At 50.4% G+C, this 21,976-nt stretch overlaps 1 long non-coding RNA gene across 1 annotated transcript in view; it reads right to left on the reverse strand.

The window, feature by feature from the left end:
* Window positions 1–19,408: 19,408 nt before the first annotated feature.
* LOC120364335 (uncharacterized) overlaps window positions 19,409–21,976 on the reverse strand; it is a 47,778-nt gene continuing 45,210 nt past the window's right edge. Inside the window, exon 3 of the long non-coding RNA XR_012517578.1 lies at window positions 19,409–19,931. This is a non-coding gene — a long non-coding RNA (uncharacterized LOC120364335). The remainder of the gene's footprint in view (window positions 19,932–21,976) is intronic.

Here is a 21,976-nt window from a genome sequence, read left to right on the forward strand (position 1 = left end):
CAAACAAGGGATGGAGAAAGATTTACCAACCAAACAGAGAGCTAAAATAAATAAATAAAAAGCAGAAGTTATAATTAAGCAACAAAGATCAAAAGAAGCAAAGAAGGACATTATATAATGATAAAAGGATTAATGTAACAACAAGAAGAGCTAAAGATCCTAAATATATACGCACCCCATACAGGAATACGCAGACATACAAGACTTATAAAGAGACTTAGACTCCCACACAGTAATAGTGGGAGACTTCAACATTAATATTAGACAGATCAATGAGACAGAAAATTGGCAACGATATTCAGGACTTGAACTCAGATCTGGAACAAGTAAATGTAATTAACATTTATAGAACTCTCCACTTTAAATACACAAAATATACACTCTTATCAGTACCACATCATATCAACTTAGAAGTTTAAAAGAAATCTTGGTTGGCTCCTTGTTTGTTATTCTCTTCCCTCATTTTCTTTCATGTCTCCATTATTAAGGACAATTATAGGCACACCCATGTTTAGAATGCATTCTAGCCCGGGCAATAAAGCAATACCCCCATCCTCTCTCCCTCTTCCTCTTTCTCTTTCTTCCTCTTCTTTATAAAAAAAAAAAAAAAGATTAAAAACTTCTGTATCTAAAGGGCATTATCAAAAGAGTGAAAAAGCAGCCTGTAGTAGGAGAAAACATTTGCAATCATATGTCTCCTAAGGACCCAGTCTTCAGAATATTAAAAGAACTCTCAGAATTCTCTAAGAAAAAGACACAGAAGCTGATGAAAGACTGGACAAAGGGTTTGAATAAACATTTCTCCAAGGAAGATACAGGAGTGGCCAATAAGCACATGAAAAGATGCTCAATCTCATTAGGGAAATGCGAATTAAACCCACAATGAGATTCCGCTTCACACCCTCAGGAAGGCTATAATCAAACGAGGAGAACAAGCGTTGGCAAAGACATGGAGAAATGGGACCCCTCATCCACCGCTGGGGGGAATGTGACGGGGTGCAGCCACTTGGAAAACTGTCTGGCAGTTCCTAAAAACTTCAAACGTGCGATTACCATATAACCCAGCAGTTTCTTTCTTAGGAATATGCCAGAGAGAATGGAAAACATATGCCCAAATAAAAGCTCGTACACAATGTTTCAGGAGCATTACTCTTAAGAGTCCCAAAGGGGAAAAATCCAAATGGCCATCATTGGATGGACAGAGAAAAGGGACGAAGCACTGACTCGTATTACGACGTGGATGAGCCTCAGAAAATGAGGCTCAGTGAAAGGAGCCAGACCCAAGGGCCACATAGTTCATGGTTGCATGGATTTGAAATGTGCAGCATGGGCAAATCTACGCAGACAGAAAGTAGGTTAGTGTTTGTCAGGGAATGGGTGGGGAGGAGGAATGGGGAGTGCCTGTCCATGTGAAATTTTGTTTTAGGATGATGCAAATGTTCTGGAGTTAACAGTCTTGATTGCACAATCTTGTGAATAGCTACTGAATTGTGCACTTTAAAACAGAGAAATTTATGGCATTCTATAAATTATATCAACAAAGGAAAAATAAAAGATGAGTAAGAAATCATGCAATGATGTTCTTCCTTTATTGATATAATTTATATCAAGGCTATTTTATATATAGCATATAACATTTACATATTTATATTTTGATACATAAATTACATTGATTATAATTTATAATTTATAATACAAATTACATCGATCATGATTATAATTTATATTATATCAAAATATAAATATGCAAAATTTATATGCTATATATCAAATAGCCTTGATATAAATTATATCAATAAAGGAAGAACATCATTGCATGATTTCTTATTCATCCAGTACCTGCGAAGAACGCACTCCGAGACTCTGTGTACCTGAACCTGTCTTCATTCTTCATTTGCTTTCCTTTACTCATTGATTGATTGATGGATTGATGTAGGGCACACCCCGGAGACTATCCCTGGTTAATGCTTTCCTGGTGAATATCTCTTAGACTTTAATTACAAAGTGGCAGAACTTATGTCTTGAAATAGATCAGTTTTTCAGTGGATGTTTGTGTGTGCAGGAAAAAGTTACATTACTATTCTCCATATGCAACTTGTGGTTTTGAGTAAATCGATTGAATTCCATTCCAGGTACAATAGTTAGGATGCCGGAACATTAGCTAAGGGTGCGGGACTCGGAGGTGGCTTGTCCACACGGCAGCCGCGAGGGCACAGCCAGGCTGGTTGTTCATGAGCGGGGTGTGCTGTTGAACATTTTATGCACATGATTTGTTACTGATATACAGAGGGTCCATCATGTTTTATGTCATTTTAGAAAATTAGAGGTGGGGCCAGGTGAGGTGGCTCTCGCCTGTAATCCCAGCATTTTGGGACGCCAAGGCAGGTGGATCACCTGAGGCTGGGAGTTTGAGACCAGCCTGACCAACATGGAGAAATTCCGTCTCTACTAAAAATACAAAATTAGCCAGGTGTGGTGGCACAGCCTGTAATCCCAACTACTGGGGAGGCTGAGGAAGGAGAATCACTTTAACCCAGGAGGTGGAGGTTGCGGTGAGCTGAGATTGCGCCACTGCACTCCAGCCTGGGCAACAAGAACAGAACTGAAAAAAGAAAAGGAAAGAGAGAAAGCAAGCAAGCAAGCAAGCAAGCCAGAGGTGGGGTGCAGCTGATGTGTGATACATTATAATTAGCCCTTTTAAAGTAACAGAAAGTAGGTTCCCAGGTACTGTTTTAATGCAGACTGGCTCATTTCGGGGAATGGGTTATTGATGCTACAGGTGAGATGTCTGTAGTTTGGCTGGGTTAGAATTCCAGGTTCAAAACGATTTTCTGCAGGAAAATCTCTCATGCCTGACAGGTGTTATTCCAGCGTATTCTTGGGGCCAGGGTTGCTGCGGGGCAGTTTGATGCACTCTGGTTTTTGTTCTTGTTGAGCGACGTTTGTGTCCTCTCCGAGAGCTTTAGAAGCTTCCCCGACGGCTTGTGACCACCTGCGCCGTATGCAAGCATGCTTCCCTGGACAGGCTGCTGACCCTCCTACATCCCAGCTCCTTAGCTGTGAGATGCAGGCGAGGACCACACGCTCCTTCCGGGTTGCTGTGAAGGCAGATACGGGGCCGTGTTGGGGGCTGCTTGGCAGGTGCCACCTGGCCTTGGCTGCCATTGGAGTTGCCCTGCCTGGGTTCACCCTCCTGTGACTTTGCTGGGCTCGTGATGCTGACCCCATCTGGCCTCCATGGCATTGGTCTGGCAGACCCGTCACTAAGTCCTCCTCAAGAATCCCTGCTTCTTTACAGCCCATATTGGTCCCTGTCCCAGGGTATCACCCATACCCGAGCCACGCTGTAATCCAGGTCTCTGAAACAGCAGCAGCAGCAGCAGGAGCCCTGATTTTAGTGTTCTCCAGTCTCCAGGGTCTAGCCTCCCATCCCCACTCTTACCTCCTGGGAGGTCGCCGAACACAGGGTTGGGAAGAGGCCTGCACACGTCAGCTCCAGGGCCAGGGGCTGCTGCCCCTGCTGCCAGCCTCTCCTCCACCCTCTGTGGCCTCTGCCCTGGGAAGCCCCAGCCTACACTGTCCACACCCGCGTGGCCTAGGGACCGCTCCCTCCGCAGAAAGGCCTCTTTGTCCTCTCCTGGCCTGGCTGCCTCCGCTGCAGACTTCTCTAGCTGCCCCTCATCTTTGCATCTGCTCTCGCCTGCTCCGGCCCCTTTGGGGCAGGGACTATGCCACATCTTCATGTCCCCAGGGGCCGGCCTGAGACTGAGGGCTCACTAAGCACATGAAGCTATAATAAATGGTCATCCCCAAACCAGCCTCCTCCTCTCCAGTGCTAAACAGAAACACACCCCAGAGTGGGATTGGTCCTTGCTGTCCTGGACATTGTTTTTTAAGCCATAAAAAGTTTATGGTTTGGGCCGGGCACGGTGGCTCATGCCTGTAATTCCAGTGCTTTGGGAGGCTGAGCTGGGCAAATGACAAGGTCAGGAGATCGAGACCATCTTGGCTAAACACTGTGAAAACCTGTTTCTACTAAAAACACAAAAAATTAGCCAGGCGTGGTGGCAGACGCCTGTAATCCCAGCTGCTTGAGAGATTGAGGCAGGGAATTGCTTGAACCCAGAGGTGGAGGCTGCAGGGAGCTCAGCTCACACCGCTGCACGCCAGCCTGGGTGACTGAGACTCTGTCTCAAAAAAAAAAAGTTTACGTTTTTTTTTATCTAGAGTGAGGGGCTCGGGAACAAAGTTGAAGGGGCATCAAAAAACTAGAGATTCACGATAAATAATATCTTCATGCAATAGTTTAAAAGCTCAAATGCAAAATAAAATGTCTGATGGCCAAATATCAACATTGGAGAGGCAGGCGGGGTTAGGAAGAGCATTGCCTGAACCACGTTGGAGCCTGTGCAAAAGACAGCCGTGAAAACAGATTTTGCGTTTCCTAAAAACGGAGGGAGATTGTTGAGAGTGGGTGTGGCTGACACCGTGAACCCTCAGATGCCTGCACCAGGCAGGCTGGGGAGCCGACGGCTCTTCCACTCCGGGCTGCAGGGATGACGCCCGGAGAGCTCCGCAGCTGGGGTCATCTGACGTGGTCAGTGGCGCAGGCCCGAGGCCCAGGTGCCCGTCTTCTCTGCTAGTTTTATGCCACACAAGTTACCAGAGGAAGTGTCAGGGCAAGCGGAGCTCGGGAAGTCAGGGAGATCCGTCCTACGAATGGGGAGGAGTTGCGTGGTTAGGAATCAAAAGGAATTCATGAGCCACAAGCGGACTCTTCTGGTGTCGCAAGACCCTTGGGGAAGCTCAGTGCATTCGGCTTAGTGATTCCAAGGGGGACAGGAAGGGGTTGGACTCCTTCCCTCACGAGGCTGGTCCCCACGTACCCATTCTGCCAAAAGTAACCGCTTCCTCTTCCTGAAAAACAGGCGGGAGCCTTCTTCCAACCCCGGTTCCTGTGCCTTTTATGTCAGGTCCTGAAGGCTTCATGTGTCTGCTGATTACTGCTGTATAACCAGAAAACCTAATTAGCCAAAACACAACATTTCATGAGCAGAGGTTCAGCTACCCCAGGACAAGGGATTGCAAGAGGGAACGAGGCCTCTAACAGGACTCCTCCCGTGAAGGCAGCTTCGGACAGACTGGTGCCCCGCATCCAGGCGGGAAAGGCTCTGGCTGCCTGCCGTGTTCTCTGTGCAGGGATGTTGGCTCACACCCCAGCGTCATGGGCTGTCTCCTGTTGAAGTCTTAGTCCCCAGGACCTGTGAATGTGAATTCTTTTAGAAATAGGGTTTTTGCAGATGTCAGTTAAGGGTTTGCAGATGTCATAGGGTTCTTGCAGTGTAAGTTTGCACTTGGATTTTGGGGCAGGTAGACCCCAGGTCCACCTACGACAGGACCCTTGGGTGTGGCTTTGCTGCTGGAAGCCTCTGTGGTCATCGGTGCCTTTGCCCAAGGTTTGCTCAGGCTGGCTGGACCCGCTCGTCCTGGAAGGCTGTGCTCAGCTCATGCTGCTGGTCTGGACCGCACACCTTCTCAGGGCGTGTGAGCGAGTGCGCGTGGGGTCCAGCCGCTGCCCACAGCCAGGCATGGTGGCTGCAGTGGGTCAGGCAGCTCCAGGTGCCAGCACAGGCACAGGCTCCCTGTGGGCACTGCGAGCAGCGTCCACAGCTGGCACCAAGGAACACGGTGGCACCTGGAAGCTTGAAGGTGCCAGGAACTGCAGAGCCCCGCAGAGGGTGCCTCAGTCCTGGCTCAGGGAGCTCTGGGGGTCTGGGCTCCCAGAAGGGCTGCAGCTCCTCTCTCCTTGTCACCCGCAGTGTGATGAGCAAAGGACGTGTTTCAGCCCTGCCTGTGTCACGGCTCCTTCCGCCCTGTCATTCAGCGGGCCTTGAGTTCTTGCTGCGTGCCCAGGAAGATGAGGTGGTGGACAAGCGGATGGTGAGCAAAGGGAAGAGCAGCTTTACTAAGCGACAGAACAGCTCAGAGGAGGCCGACAGTGAGCAGCTCCTCTCTGCAGCCAGGGCATCCCAGCAAGTGTCAGCTCTCAGCGGACCCTGGGGTGAGCAGCTCCTCTCTGCAGCTGGTCATCCAGTCATCTCTTCAAGTCTGGCTGAGTTTGAGGTTTTTTGGGCTTCAGAGGGAGGACTTGTGTGCTGATTGGTCCATGGGTGGCCATGAGCAGGCCAGGAAAAAGCACCACAAGTTCCCACTCTGGTCCTTGGGGCTGGCAGTGTGGCCGCCTGGCTTTAGGCCTTCTCCTAGTTGAAGAAGGAAGTGTGGCTTCACTAGGAGCCTGCCCTGTCTACCCGGGAGCTTGGCTGCCTCCTGCCACCATTGACGCTTGCAGGCCAGTGCCCAGCCGCCCTCAGCCCGGCTTTCACCTCCCTCCCATGCTCTTCGGTGCCCACAGTCCAGAGGGGGTTACGGCAGCTGGGGGCTGGTGTGTCAGTGCTGTCCCCAGTGTGCCCATGCCCGGCCAGGTTGTGACAGTGCCCAGGCTTGGCCTCACCCTTGCTCTGAGATTGGAGTGCTGCCAACTGTGGGGAGAGACAAGGCATTTACAAGCCTGTGGGAGCACAGGGGCCTTCGTGGGCTCCTGAGAGCGCAGAGATGCCTGGGTCTGCGGCCACAGCTTGAGCCTGGAGGGTGGGGCTTCTGCTGGCTCCTGGCTTCTATGGGCTTCATGCGGCACGCAGCCTGGCTGTGCCTCCCCACTGCAGCTGGCATCATGGCAGTGGTCACTCCAGATGGGCCACTGCTGTCATCACAGTCACGGGGGGTCCTCCTAAGAGCAGGGCAATCTGGAGTGTGAAGACACACACAGGGAGAGAGCAGTGACGGGGCCGGCCCAAGGCCCTCTGAGCTGCTGTAACGTAACATCTCAGACTTGGAGATTTATAAACTGCAGGAATGTATTGCTCACAGCTCTGGAGACCAGAAGGGCCAAGATCAAAATGCCAGCAGGTCCGACATCTGTGGAGGGCCCATTCCTCACCAGGGTCACTGTCTTGCAGAGTCCTTGCATGGTGGAGGAGGTAGAAGCTCCCCATTCATGAGGGTGGGACTAATCTCCTCCCAAGGGCCCCACCTCTGAACACCAACATAGTGGCGATTAGGTTTCAGCAGCGGAATGCTGGGGGGACAGCAACATTCACACCACAGCACAGCCACGAGTCACGCCCAGAGATGGGCGTGATTCTGGAGCCACCGGAAGCTCGAGACGAAAGGGAAGAGTCTTCTCTCCGGCCTTTGGAGGAGCACCGCCCTACCAGTGCCTTTACAATTTGGCCGAAGCCACACGGTTCATGGTCACTTGTTACGACAGACCTTGGAAACTAATACACTTGGAGTAAAATGTCAACACTTTTCTGAAGAATGGGGAAGATGTTGTAAAAATAGCTAGAAAGAGTTAAAATGAGGAAAGTGATCATTGACGTCAGGATTGCGTAGTTTGGTGTCAGCTCTGCTGAAGAACCTTGCCAGGCTGCGGGGCGTGATGATGACATCTGCCCGGTCCCCTCCACGGAGCTCCACCGCAGGCCGGCCTGGCAGCACCCGAGCTGGGGCTGAGCCCCTTTCAGACATTCTTATCCATGATCCCGGGGCACGGGGCTGACAATGACAGTTTATGCACAAGTAGATTTGGCTTATTTACATTTTCTGATTTTCTTTGTGAAGGAATATGAGATCTTTCCAAATGAGAAAAAGGCAAGAACCATTGCTTTTACGTGTGTACATATTCGTTTATTTATTTAGAGACAGGGTCCTCCTCTGTCACCAGGCTGGAGTGCGGTGGGAGTGCAGCCTCTTCCTCCCAGGCTCAAGCAATCAATCCTCCCGCCTCGGCCTCCTGAGCATCTGGCACTCCAGAGGCACACCACCAGTCCCGGCTACTTTTTTGAAAATTAAAAGAAAATTCCTCCTGACGAGATCTCCTCATGCTGCCCAGGCTACAATTGCTTTGCCTGGGGAGCACATGGAGGCAGAGTTCCGCTGGGTCACCTGCCTGCGTACACAAAGCAAAACTGGAAAACGCTCCCAGCTTGGTTTTCTCCGCCTTTGCTCGGTCGCATGGATGGAGACGTCCAAGGCACAGGGGCTGAGAGGGCCGGGCTCCCGGGAAGCTAATCAGGGTTTCCTTCCGCTCCAGCCAGGCTCCTAGCTAACGGTGGCTCCCTGCTCCCTTCCCCGTCTCAGGCACGTTGCTGGCTTTGAAAGTGTTTCATTTGTGCCCAAACCATTGCTTTCATCTTAGGCACTGAAAGCAGAAATGTCATAGTTTTAAAAGAGACGTCAGAAAGGAAAGATGTGAGGCTGCAGGCTCCCCTCGCCCCCGCGTCCCCTGAGAAGCCGATTCTCTTCTGCACGTCCTCACTTGGGCTGCAACGGCCTCTCACGGCTCCCATCAGTGGACCTGAAGGGGCTTCATTTCCTGACCTGGGGCCAGGAGCTCTGTGTTCAGAATGACAGAGGACCCTGGGGAGGCCACCTAGCTGTTCATGCAGGCCCTGCTGGCATCTTTCTTCGCCCTCAGTGTTACCGAAACATTCTACAAATGGGTAAAGATTTCCATGGGAAATCAGCTGCCTCTGGAGGTGTGGCCACCTGAACTACTTTGGAAAGTGCAGAGACTTCTGTCTGTGGAGCCAGAGAGGCAGGACAGTGGCGGGGCACCCCCGACTTCACAGGGACCATGTGGTCCGGGCTGGCAAATCGGCCAGCTGCCAAGGTGGGCTTGTGCCTGAACACCACCCTCAGTGCATGCTGGCCACGCTGAGCAGTGGTTTTCTGGAAATAAACAGAGGTTCGTTTCCTCCCACCTGAGGAAGTCTGGCCACTCAGAGGACCCTGGAGAGGGCCTTGCTGAATACACTGGGCTCTGTCAGCTGGAGCCCGTCTGGGTGTGGAAAGGGATGGGCAGGCAGGCACGGGACCCGCAAACTCCACACATCCTCACTCGTGCAAGCCCTGCCTCAAGAATTCCAGGGTGTGGATCCTCGGTGAGCTTCCTCACAGAGCACATGGGCACAGAGCCCCACTGGGTCACCTGCCTGCGTGCACAGTGAGGTTGGACCGGGGTGCAGTTTATTTTCACCAAAGGAGAGCCAGGGCATGCTTGCCTTTGATGGCTTGTGATAAAGGCAGTGTCCCCGTCAGAGGTCGGGGTGCTGCCAAGGAGTGCTGGAGAGGGAGCAGGTGACCCAGCCGCCCCTCAGAGTCAGGGAGCCTCCCCTTGTGAGGACGGGATTGGGGGTCGGGCTCGGCAGGAGGGAGGCGTGCCTGATGACAGGCTGATGCAGCCCGGGGAGGGACTGATTTTCGAATCCGGAGCCGTCGGAAGAGCAGTCTCGTCTAGAGCTGAAGAGACCATCTGCAGTCCTTCTGAACGTGAATCAGACACGCCTGCCATGCGGACCGGGCAGACAGTGGACAAGAGCGCCCAAGACACAACATGCAGGCATCTGCAAAGGGGCCAGCAGAGCCCCAAAGGGACCTCTGTCCCCTGCCAGGAGGAGCCTTTCCCTGAGGAAGGCCATTCCTCCGCTCCGCCCCACGGAACAGTGCAGGAGGGTCACGTGTCCCCGCTGACATGCGGACACTGCCGGCTGGTGAACGCCTCTCCGGGATGCGTCTCCTCCAGGCTGCAGCAGCATGCGTGGTTTCCACCTCCCTCTTTGCCTATGGAGGGCTGAGTGTCGCAGAGCAGCTCACTGAGCTTCCCGGCCGCCCGCCTGGACACAGAGCACAGCGACGCACGGAGCCAAGCGTGGAGGTGGAAGAAGCCCCTCTTATCCCAGCCACAGCTCTGGTTTGGTGACTGGTACATCTTGTCCCCACAACTCTGGGCTTTTTCGGTTGAAAAGTCCTGTCTCTGGAGGAGTCATGCTTCCACGGGGGACACACCATGAGTCTCATTCAACTTCATGGGCAGCTGCCACCAGGTCACATCTGGCTTCTGAGCCATGAAGCCAGCAGGCCCGGAAGAGAGCCCCACACTGGCAGGGCCTGGCCGTCAGGAGGAGGCAGGAGGCTGAAAGAAGAGAGCAGGGGGTGTGTGCTGGGGGCAGGGGCTGGCACCGTGGGAGCGTCCACACAGGAACAGCATGGCGAGGGCAGCCTCCGATCCCCTCCGCCGCCCCCCCGAGAGCCACCTTTCTCACAGTGGCACTGTCCACGGGCGGAGGGATCGGGAGTGGGATCTGCAGCGGGTCCCACTGAGTGCCCTGCTGTGCGTTTCCTGGGAAAAGAGACCCGCCAGGGTCCCACCGCTGTGTGAGGGGTGGGGCTGTGGCGGGTGGCGCGGTGCTGGCCTGTGGCGAGGGTTCGGCCAGCGTGGCCCCGGCCCGGCCCTTCCCCTCCTGGCAGTGTGACCACGCCAACGTTTCCCTTTCCGCCTTTGCAGCCTGGTATCTTTCTTCATCCCAGGCTTCACCGAAACTCTAAAACATGAGCAAAGATCTCCATGAATGCAGGTCCCCTGCCCCTCTGCATTTACCTCTGCTGCGCCCTCTCGGGACAGTGACATGGACTCTTGCGGACCGTGGTCCCCGGACCCCTCTTCCTCCACCTCCTCATTCCTTTCATGGTTTACTGTCACCTCTTCAAGGTGGAAAACTGGTACGTCCTGTTCTGTGGCCAAAACGAAGACCTTTGAATTAGTATGTTTCTGTATTCCTCCATTCGGAAATAAACGAAATGCGTATTTCTGGTGATTCAGTTCTTCTGAGTTGCAGAAGCAGCAGGAAGGGCACAGCTGTCCGCTTTGCCTGGAACATCCACGCTGTGTGTCTCCCCTTGGGCTGGACACGGTGGTCTCCCTCCCGGCTGAGGAGCCCCTCCAGCCTCCCCTGCCCCTCCAGCGTCCCCTGCAGCCACACGTTCTCAGCCGCCCCCTTCCAGACCAAGCCCTTCCTCGGTGTCTCCAGCCTGTGGAGGAGCCTGGACTCCCGGCGGGGCCTCCACTGCCCTGGGGGGAGGGCCGGGGTCACTTCGGGGCTTCTTGGATCCCCGTTGTTTCTTCTCACGGCGTCCCCTGTGTCACCGCAGCAAGTCCTTACGTAACATTTGGGAGGCACGCCTTTATTTCCCCTGCCCCTGACAGGCAGCTGGCTCAGTCTGGAAGTTGAGACTGTGGCTTCTCTTTCTTCACTCTGAGCAGGAGGATCTCGGCGGGGGTGTCGGCGGCTGCTGCGGGGCAGCTGGGCTGTCTGTCCCTCCATCCCCGTGCTCCGGGCACCCCGCTCCCTCCTGCCTCCTCCAGCCTGCCCGTCCGCCTTGCCATGTCTGAGCTTCCCCGGCGTCCTGCCAAGGGGCCGGACCTTCGCCGCCACGTTGCTGCTGAGCCATCGCCGGCCGGGCTCCTCCTCCCGCACCTGGCTGAGATCACGCGTCTGTGAAGGCCTCGCCCCTTCCCCGGTGGCTGTGAAGTCTGTGTTAAGAAAAACCCTCCCAAGCTCCTCTCAGCTGCGGCCAACGTGGAGGGCAGCCACGTGCAAACGCCCATCGCGCCGTCGCCAGCCGGATGTCACTGCCACTCAGGACAGCCTGCAGAGCACACACTCGCTCTGGCTCTCCGGCAAGGACTAGGACCGCGTGGCCGTTTGGTGAACAAACACACCAGGACTGCCCAAGGTCCTGGCTGAGGACAGCGCCCCGGGAACTCTGAAGAGCGGACTCACCGCCTAAGAGGTTTTCAAGGACGCTTCAAACCCCACGGCGTCCTGGACGTGCCCGCTCACTTGTCACAGGCAGGAGTCCAGGCTGGGGTCCCTCTGCCTTCTGCTGACGCTGCTGCTGCCCAGGCCGTAAGACTGAGCTTTGGACCCGCCGGGCGTCTGGAACACACAGATGCAGGCCTCACGGGCAGTGAGCTCTGGCAGCCTCCATGGAAGGCTGTTCACCCAGGGGGCTGTCTCTGCTGCTGTCTGATGCTCCAAGCCTTACAGACCTGCACAGCCACAGCCCTGGGTGCTCCTGGACCAGCGTTTGCTGCCTCCGATGCGTTCCTGACGCTGATTCTTAACTGATTGCAAAGAAGCAAGGAGGGAGCATCCCCGCTTCATGGTGGTGCTAGGAATGGAGCCACTGGGTCTCTGCTGGGTCAGAGGCGACCTCTGACTGCATCTGCCTGGACCTCCTTTTCTCTCTGTGCGTGCTCTCTCTCTCTAAATATATATATAAATATACATATGAATATATATATAAATATATATAATGTATATACAAGTCGGCACATGTACGTCCTCTTCCTGACAAAGACTTAAATGGAGACAAACCTGCTGTTGAAGGGACAGGCTTCCTCCTCCTCCTCTGCTGCATCCCGCCCACTCTCAGAGGCGACTGCCGTCACCACCGGGAGGGTCCTCCTGGCCGTGACCCACGCAGGCGTGCGTGTCGCTAGACAAGTAGATGTATATACTTGGTGACATCTTTTTTTTTTTTTTTTTTTTTTGAGATGGATCCTCTTTCTGCCACCAAGGCTGGAGTGCAGTGGTATAATCTGGGCTCACTGAAACCTCGGCTGCCCAGGTTCAAAAAATTCCCTGCCTTGGCCTCCCGAGTAGCTGAGATTACAGGCGCCTGCCACCACGCCTGGCTAATTTTTGTATTTTTGGTAATGACGGGGTTTCACCATCTTGGCCAGGCTGGTCTTGAACTCCTGACCTTGTGATCCACCCATCTCCTCCTCCCAAAGTGCTGGGATTCTAGGCATGGGCCACCATGCCTGGCCTTGGTGGCATTTTTTATAAACAGAATCACCTGGTGAGAACTGGCTTACAGCTTGCTTTGTTCACTTAGCAATATGCTGGAGCTTTCCCACGTAACCGTTCCTTCTTGATAGGCATTTGGGCTGTTTCTATTTTTTCGCCATGACTGACAGTTCTGTAATAAACACTTTTGGACACGCTTCCTTCACCATATGGGAGCCTGTCTGCTGGAAATATTGTTAGATGTGGAATTTCTGGGATAAACTGGCAACCTCCTTCCCACCCCTCATTCCCTGCACGAACACCGATTCAAAACACTAAATTTGCCAAGTGAAAGATCTCATTGGGAAGCTAGCGGAGTGCTTCCTGGCAGCACCCACATGTCGGGTGCCTTCTCACAGGGCCGACGGGTCACTCTTCCATGCTCCACGGACCAACAGAGGGCAAGGCAGACTGCGGCCCCATGGAAAGGATCCCGCTGTGTGGAATGCTGTCGGGTCTTTCGTGTCACGGGAATGCAGGCCCCCTGCGGACGGCAGGGCTGGGGTGGGGGGCAGGCCCCAGCAGGTTCTCCTTGACTTCCACGCCTAGTCTCAGACAGGGGTCTCGGACGGAGGACTTCCGTGATGCACCAGACGGGAGAGTGTTTGGCAGAGCTGAGGCCGAGCAGCCTGGCTGGCTGCCAGGGGCTGGGGCTCCACTGAGGCCGGGCTGCTGGCTCAAACCGGGCACCGGACTATGTGACAGCAGCAAGGGAGGGAGGGGGTGTGTATGTCCTCAGGAGTCCAGACAGTCCAGAGACAACGAAAACTCTCTATGGAAAAGGAACCATGTCTTTGCAAGTCAGCAGGGGCTTTGTGGAGCTAGAGAAAGGGCCCACTAACGCCCTCACTCTGAGTCAGAAAGGCTTCCCGGAAGGTGGGTTCAGCTCTAGGATGACCCGGCAGAACCCTGCGGCCACTGCTTTCCCGCTTTGCCTCAATTCCTGCTGCTCCCACCCACGTCCTCCCCAGCACGCTCCAGCTTATTCACCCCATGGAGACCTTTCCCATGGCTCCCACCCACGGGAATGTTTCCTGCCCTGCACACCCCCCACCCACGCTGGGGCCCTGGGATGCTGACTCAGCTAGATGAGGGCAAGGCCAGCCTGGGTGGCACATCCACCCCCGTGTCCCAGGTCTGTCTCTTCAGCCCACAGGCCCCTGCTGCAGTGGAGCCACCAAGCCAGTCCTGGCCTTCCCCTCCCCACAGCTGAGACGCCAGGTGCTGTGGACGCTGGGAGGGGGCAGAGGCAAGGCTCTCCAGGACGGAGCCTGGGCCCGGCTCAGGCCTGTAGGCAGACACCCTCCAGGCCACGTTAGAGAGTTCTCTGAGCTGGTTCAGGAGTTCTGCAGTGAGGAGCGAGAGGGTGCCAGACGGCGCACTCCACGCGGTGGGGGCACACGTGCCGGGGCTGCCTGGAGCAAGCAGATTTAGCAGCATCCTGCAATTTGTTCCAGGCCCCTCTGAGCCAGCTGAATGTTCCAGAATCCTGGTGCACAGCTTCTGGCTGCCACTCCCTAGGCCACCACTCACTTCTCAATTTGTCGTTAAAACGTCAGCATAAACTCATGGACAACTGGGCTGCCATTAACCAGGAAGACACAGTCCAGGGTTGGGCCGTGCTGCTGGAAGTGTTATAAGGAGATTCAGATGAGGTGAGTGGCCAGGAAAGGCATCCAGAACCGAGCTCCTGGTTTCCAGATGACCTCAGGGGACAGGACCCACGTCAACTCCTTCGGCAGGCAGCCCTTGGACACTAACTGTGCAAGGATCTGGGATGACGTTGGCTTGCTTGATTCAGCAGATGTTTGCTGAGTGCCTATTATGTCTGTGGCTCTGTGCTGGGGACATGGAGATGACCCAGATCTAGCCCTTGCTTTTGAGCTCACGATCTGGTTGGGGACAATCAGGGCAGGTGTGAGGTGGCATCTCAGTGGGGTTTGCCTGATGACTAATGATGTTGACTTTCCTTTTTTTCTATTGCATTTTAGGTTTTGGGGTACATGTGAAGAACATGCAGGATTGTTGCATAGGTACACACATGGCAGTGTGGTTTGCTGCCTTCCTCCCCATCACCTATATCTGGCATTTCTCCCCATGCTATCCCTCCCCACCTCCCCACTCCCCCATCCCTCCCCCATTTCCCCCCAACAGACCCCAGTGTGTAGTGCTCCCCTACCCGTGTCCATGTGTTCTCATTGTTCAACACCCGCCTATGAGTGAGAACATGTGGTGTTTGATTTTCTGCTCTTGTGTCAGTTTGCTGAGAATGATGGTTTCCAGGTTCATCCATGTCCCTACAAAGGACACAAACTCATCATTTTTGATGGCTGCATGGTATTCCATGGTGTATATGTGCCACATTTTCTCTGTCCAGTCTATCATCGATGGGCATTTGGGTTGGTTCCAGGTCTTTGCTATCGTAAACAGTGCTGCAGTGAACATTCGTGTGCATGTGTCCTTATACTAGAACGATTTATAATCCTTTGGATATATACCCAGTAATGGGATTGCTGGGTCAAATGGAATTTCTCTTTTTATGTCCTTAAGGAATCGCCACACTGTCTTCCACAATGGTTGAACTAATTTACACTCCCACCAACAGTGTAAGAGTGTTCCTATTTCTCCACATCCTCTCCAGCATCTGTTGTTGCCAGATTTTTTAATGATTGCCTGAGACAGCAGAGACATTGAGTTTCTTTTCATATATGCTTGTTGGCCATGTGTGGGTCTTTAGAATGATGTCTATTCAAATTTTTTACTCATGTTTTTAGTGGGATATTTTGTCTTTGGATTGTTTAATCATAAGAGTTCTTTATACACTCTGGATTCAAGTCTTTCATCAGATATATATATCTTCGTCTCATATATACACACACACACACACACACACACACATATACACACACACATTTGTATCCAGAATGTGTGTGTATATATATATATATATATATATATATAATTTGCAAGTATTTTCTCTGACTCTGGGTCTCTTCAGTTTTTTGATGACTTCCTGTGCCTCACACAGAGTTTCTGTGTTGATGAAGATCCAATGTACCTATTTTTTCCTTTGTGGTCTATACTTTTCAGGTTATATCTAAGAATCCATTTCCTAATCTAATGTCACAAAAATGTATCCCTATGCCTTTGTTTAGGGTTTTTATAGTTTTGGCTCTTACATTTAGGTCTGTGTTCCATTTTGACTTAACTTTTGTATACAGTGTGAGGTAGGGGTCCAACTTTATTCTTTTGCATGTGGATGTCCAGTTTTTCTACACCAATTTGTTGAGAAGACAGTTATTTCCCAATTAAATGGTCTTGGTATCCTTGTCGAAAATCAACTGACCATAAATGTAAGGGTTTATTTCTGAACTTTCAGTTACATCTCATTGATCTATACATCTATCATTATGTCTTCACTAGTATAGCTTTGAAATACTGTAGCTATGTAACTAACTACAGCTATATATTGAAATTGAGAAGTGTGAGTCCTCTAACTTTGTTCTTTTTCAAAATAGTTTTAGCTATTATTGGTTCCTTGCGTGTCTATATGAATTGTAGGATCAACTTGGTAACTTTTGCAAAAAAAAATCCAGCTAGGATTTTTACAGGAATTGAGTTGAATCTGTACATCAATTTGAGGAGTATTGCCATTTTAACAATATAAATGTTCCAATCCATGAACATGGGAAGTCTTTCAATTTTTTATTTAGATATTCTTTAATTTCTTACAATAATGTTTTATAGTTTTCAGTGTATACATGTTGTACTTCTTTGGTTAATTTTATTCCAAAATATTTTATTATTTTTGATACTATTACAAGTGACACTATTTCTTAATTCATTTTGGATTGTTCATCAGTTGTGTACAATTGAGTTGTTATGTTAATGGTATATTCTGCGACCTTGATACATTTATTTATTTTCATTTTTATACTACTGAAATGGATAGATACTGAATTTTGATAAATGATTTTTTTATTTATTAACATAATCATATGATTTTTCTTTTATTTTGTTAATTTATAAATAAACACACAAATGTATGCATAATGTGTTAATGCAATATGCAATGTGTATATATACGTATATGTACACATACGTATACATATTTATTTTTATATATGTATGCATATATGTATATGTGTATAAATTTATATAGACCTATAAGTATGTATTTACGACAATTTTATTAGAGGTATACGGATCTGAATTCCTTTTTCTTTCTTGTTATCTCTTGGATTAACTACTTAATCCTCATTTTCCCCCTTTTAATTTATTAGTTATATTTCTTCCTTTTACCATTTCTCCCCAATGGTTATCTTTCAAATGAAAAAGTTAATTCTTGATGTAAAAATGTAATATGTTAGTGCTTTTCCTTCTTTGCCTTTAAAGTTTGACTCAACTTATTCACATTTTAGCTTATTTGCTATTGTTTTGATGTTTACCTTCTTTACGTATCTTTATACACATCACATGACATTATTATTTTTGTTTTGTACAGGTGATATTCATTTAAACTCACCTGTTATTTTCCCTTCCCATTGCATTATTCCTTTGTGCATTCTCAGCCTTCGCTGTGATCATTTCCTTTCTGCCTGAAAAGTACTCTTTAGAAATTCCTTTGATTTGTCTCTAAGTGTTGAAATCCATCAGTTTTTGTTTGTGTGAAACGTCTTTTTTCAATTTCATTTCTGAAACACGTTTTTGCTCTGGATTCTAGGTGAGCCGTTTTCGTTTGGTCTCTGATGCGCCGAAGAAGGTGTATCGTCGCCTTCTGGCTTCCACTGCTTATCCTGAGGAGCCACCCATCAGCCCTACTGCTGTTCCTTCGTGAGTATGCTGTATGTTTTCTGGCAGGTTTTAGGACTTCATCTTTGCATTTTCTTTACAGCGGTTTTGCTTGCAGTGTGTGCCTAGCTGTGATTTCCTTTGTCTTATTCATGCTCTGGCTTTGGAGGGCATTGTGTTTGTGTCATTTAAATTGTTTCCTCATTCTGGAAAATTCTTGGCCATTCCTCTCAAACACCAGGCTCACTGCGCCCCCCACCCCCTGCTCCCGCAGGTGTTACTCACTCACTCACATGAATGAGACCCTCCCTTGTGCTCATGCCCTACATTTCTCTCATACTTTTAAAATGTACTTTTCGTCTTTAGAAAATTTTCTCACTTGAAACAGATTTTTAAAATTTTTCCCTGTCTTCCAGTTCGGGAATCTTCTCTTCTGCTGCGTCTAATCTGTGTTAAATACAGCCATTGATTTCTTAATTTTAGTTACTGAGTATCTCAGTTCTAGAATTCCTATTTGACTTAAAAAACATATTCCAGTTTTCTGATGAAGTTCTCCATCTGGTTATCTCTGTTCTCAATTATATTAATCATAGTTATTTTAAATTTGTATTCGATAAACCTCATATTAGACTGTCTTTGATACTGTGGGAATGTTTATATTTTCCCATTGGTTTACTGTCTAGTTACCTTCTGATATGACTTGTAATTTTTAATTGTCCATGGCTATGTTTTAAAAATTACTGGGTTAAGTTCAAATTAGCAAGTAAAAAGCAATCCCATCAAAAAGTAGACTAAAGACATAAATAGACAATTCTCAAAAGAAGATACGCAAATGACCACCAAACATATGAAAAAATGCTCAACATCACTAATGATCAGGAAAATGCAAATCAAAACCACAATGTGATACCACCTCACGCCTGCAAGAATAACCATATTTGAAAAATCAAAAAATAATAGATGTTGGTGTGGATGCGGTGAAAAGGGAACACTTCCACACGGCTGGTAGGAACGTAAATGAGTATAAACACTATAGAGAACGGCGCGGAGAGTCCTCCGAGAACTGAAAGCAGACGACCATTTGCTCCAGCAGTCTCTACTGGGCATCTACCCAGAGGAAAGAAGTCATTATACGAAAAAGATACCTGCACACACATGCTCATAGCAGCACAATTCGCAACTGCAAAAAGATGGAACTCATCAGTCAATGAGTGGAGAAGGAGACGGTGCCATGTGTATGTGATGGAATACTACGCAGCTGTAAAAAGGAATGAATTAATGCCGCTTGCAGCAGCGTGGATGGAGCAGGAGGCTATTGTTCGAAGTGAAGTAACTCAAGAATGAGGAACCAAACATTGCATGCTCTCGCTCATATGTGGGAGCTGAGCTGTGAGGATGCAGAGGTATAAGCTTGATGCAATGGGCCAGGTGAGGCGACTCACGCAGGCAAGCCCAGCACTTCGGGAGGTCGAGGTGGGCGGATCACCTGAGGTCAGGAGTTTGTGATCAGCTTGGCCAACATGGTAAAACCCTATCTCTACAAAAAAGACAAAAATTAGCTGGGCATGGTGCTGGGGGCCTGTAATCCCAACTACTTGCGAGGCTGAGGCAGAAGAATCACTTGAACCCTGGAGGCGGAGGTTGCAGTGAGCTGAGATTGCGCCACTGCACCCCAGTCTGGGCGACAGAGCGAGACTCCATCTCAAAAATAAGTAACTAAACAAGAATGATACAACGGACTCTGGGGACTCAGGGGAAAGGGTGGGAGAGGGGTGGGGGTAAAAGACTACAAACTGGCATCAGCATATCCTTCTCGGGGGATGGGTGCACCAGAATCTCACAAATTACCACTGAAGAACTTGCGTATGTAGCGAAATATCACCGGTTCTCCAAACCCTATGGAAACAGAAAATTTTAAAAATAAAAGTAAAGGTAAAAATTACTGGGTGGCTTTAATGTCTTATGGCTAGGGTTGACTTTTGTTTAGATAGGCATGAGGTTTTGCTTCCGAAAGATCATCTTAATCCAGTCTGGGATTGCGCTGATTGAAGGCGAGCTTTAGTCTCTGAACGGGCGGATCCAGTGCTTTCTGGGGTGTTCACACTTCCAGAGGCCCCACCTGAACTGCTGGATTGCCCACTGAATCCGCTGGTGCAGTCCTGATGCAGATGACGGCCATTTCTGTCCCGCGACTCCTGTAAGATGGCTGGAAACTCTGCTCGGACTCTCAGACTCGGCCTCTGTGTCTTGAGGAGAACGAAGACCCCCTTTCCAACGTCCTTTTCTCTGGGGTCTCAGTCTGGCAAGTCCTCATGGTCTGACGGTTCTCCCCAGCACCTTCACACAACTAGTTTTCTGTATAGGGTCCAGATTTCCAGAATCATTCATCTACAAAAAAAAAAAAAAAAAAAAAAAAAAGAAAGAAAGATGACCATTTGACCATTGCTGGAAATGGAGAATCAGTCTTGATTTATATTTATTTATTTCTTTTTGAGATGGAGTCTTGCTCTGTTGCCCAGGCTGGAGTGCAGTGCTGGGATCTCAGCTCACTGCAACCTCTGCCTCCTGGGTTCAAGCGATTCTCCTGCCTCAGTCTCCCGAGTACCTGGGACTACAGGTGTGTACCACCATGCCTGGGTAATTGTTTATATTTTTAGTAGAGATGGGGTTTCACCATGTTGGCCAGGATGGTATCAATCTCCTGACCTCATGATCTGCCCACCTCGGCCTCCCAGGGTGCTGGGATTACAGGCGTGGGCCATCGCGCCCGGCCCTTGTTTTTATCTAATCGCGTGAGTCCATCTTTTTCCCCTGTGGTTTGTGCTTCACTGTTCTCTTGGCTGCTTCTCAGGAAAGCCTTTGTTATTTCTAAAATGTGACAATATTCCCCTGCAGTGCGTTCTAAGATACTTACAGCCTCTCCTTCCGTATTTGCCTTTAATCCATCTAAAACGGATTTCGCGTACAGCGTTGGGGAGGGCCTGCAGTGGCCCCAGTGTGTGAGGCGCGGAGAGGAGATGGCGCTCACTCCCCCTTGACTGTCACGCCTGTCGGCTTCTGTGAATTTCTTTTGTTTTGAAAATGTTGATTCCCATACACATTCCTCTCTGAAATAAAGGTTTTTTTTTTTTTTTTTTTTTTTTTTTTTTTTTTTTTTTTCTGGCTTTTATGACAAGACTCCTTGTCACTCTCGCCAGTCACGTGTCTCCTCAGAAGGTACCGCTCAGCACCTGCACCCGCCTAAAATCTGAGACAGGGACAAGCCGTCCCTCAAAGAAAGCAGAGGGAAACGGGCATTGGCCCCATGCGGGCATCCAGCGGGGTGGTTTTGACAAGCCAGGGGCAGACGTTACGATAAAGAAGACAAAATGACTTTCACCCAGCCGTAACGCTGAGAGTTAGAAAGACATTTGCAAGTGGTTTTGGGACCGACATAGACCCCACGGCCTGAGCAGGTGTCGGGGAACCTCAGAAGTCTGGGGTCTCCACCATGTTGAAAAGGAGGTTTGGGAAGGGCTTTTTCTGCTGTCCACGGCCATGTGGACCCCAAAACTGCAGATGCAGCCTGAGCAGGGCCGAGGAGAGCAGCTTTGGTGTGGACGGGGCGAGAAGCCAGCAGAGCAATTCCGGTTCCCAGGAGAGCGCCAGATGAGCCACCCCAGGTGTGTTTAAGGGCCCCATGCTGCCCAAAAGTGCTGAGTGCTCCACTTTCAGGCAAAGAGTAACGTCAAATCTAGAGCTCCCTCATCATCTAAAGGAGGTGGATGAGATCCCGACAGCTGGGGCTTCCAAAGCACAGATCTCACCCCCTCCTTGCAGGGGTGGTGGCCAAGGGAGAACTGGGCATCCCAAGTCAACAGAGACCACAGTACCCAGCCGATGACTGCCTGCTGGGGGAACGGGGCACAGTCAGGCTGCTCCCTTCCCTCTCCCCTCCCACCTCTACAGGCAAAATGGAAGCCGACCTGTGGGCATGAGTGGGTCTGGAGGGCCGACCTTCATCCAGCGACAGACTCAGAGGGTCCAGGCCTGCTTCACGGCCACCCACAGAGAGGTCTGAGACCTGGGACTCAGAGTCCTGACCGCAGATGCCCTTCCTGAGGCCCGAGGCTCTGGGCCCTGACCCTGGAGAGATAGTGCAGTGAGAAGTCCCCCATGCCAGCCTGGGCTCCAGGACTCCCAGGGCCACCCGGCAGGGAAGTCCCCGCTCTGCGCTTGGGGAGGGCAGGGAAAGTGGAGGGACAGAGGCTCACTCCTGACGCTGCCAGCAAATCTGAGGCTTGGAAACAAAGCAGGCAGCTCGGGGGGACAAGAACGCATTCTTTCCTGTAGTAGGTGGAATACGTTTCCCCCCAAATTGTGGCTACTCAGAACCTCAGAACGGGACTTGATTTGGAAACAGCCTCTTGGCAGATGTGATTAGTTAAGATGAG

The sequence above is a fragment of the Saimiri boliviensis genome, chromosome 5 (assembly GCF_048565385.1).
Source record: "Saimiri boliviensis isolate mSaiBol1 chromosome 5, mSaiBol1.pri, whole genome shotgun sequence".
Lineage (NCBI taxonomy): Eukaryota > Metazoa > Chordata > Mammalia > Primates > Cebidae > Saimiri > Saimiri boliviensis.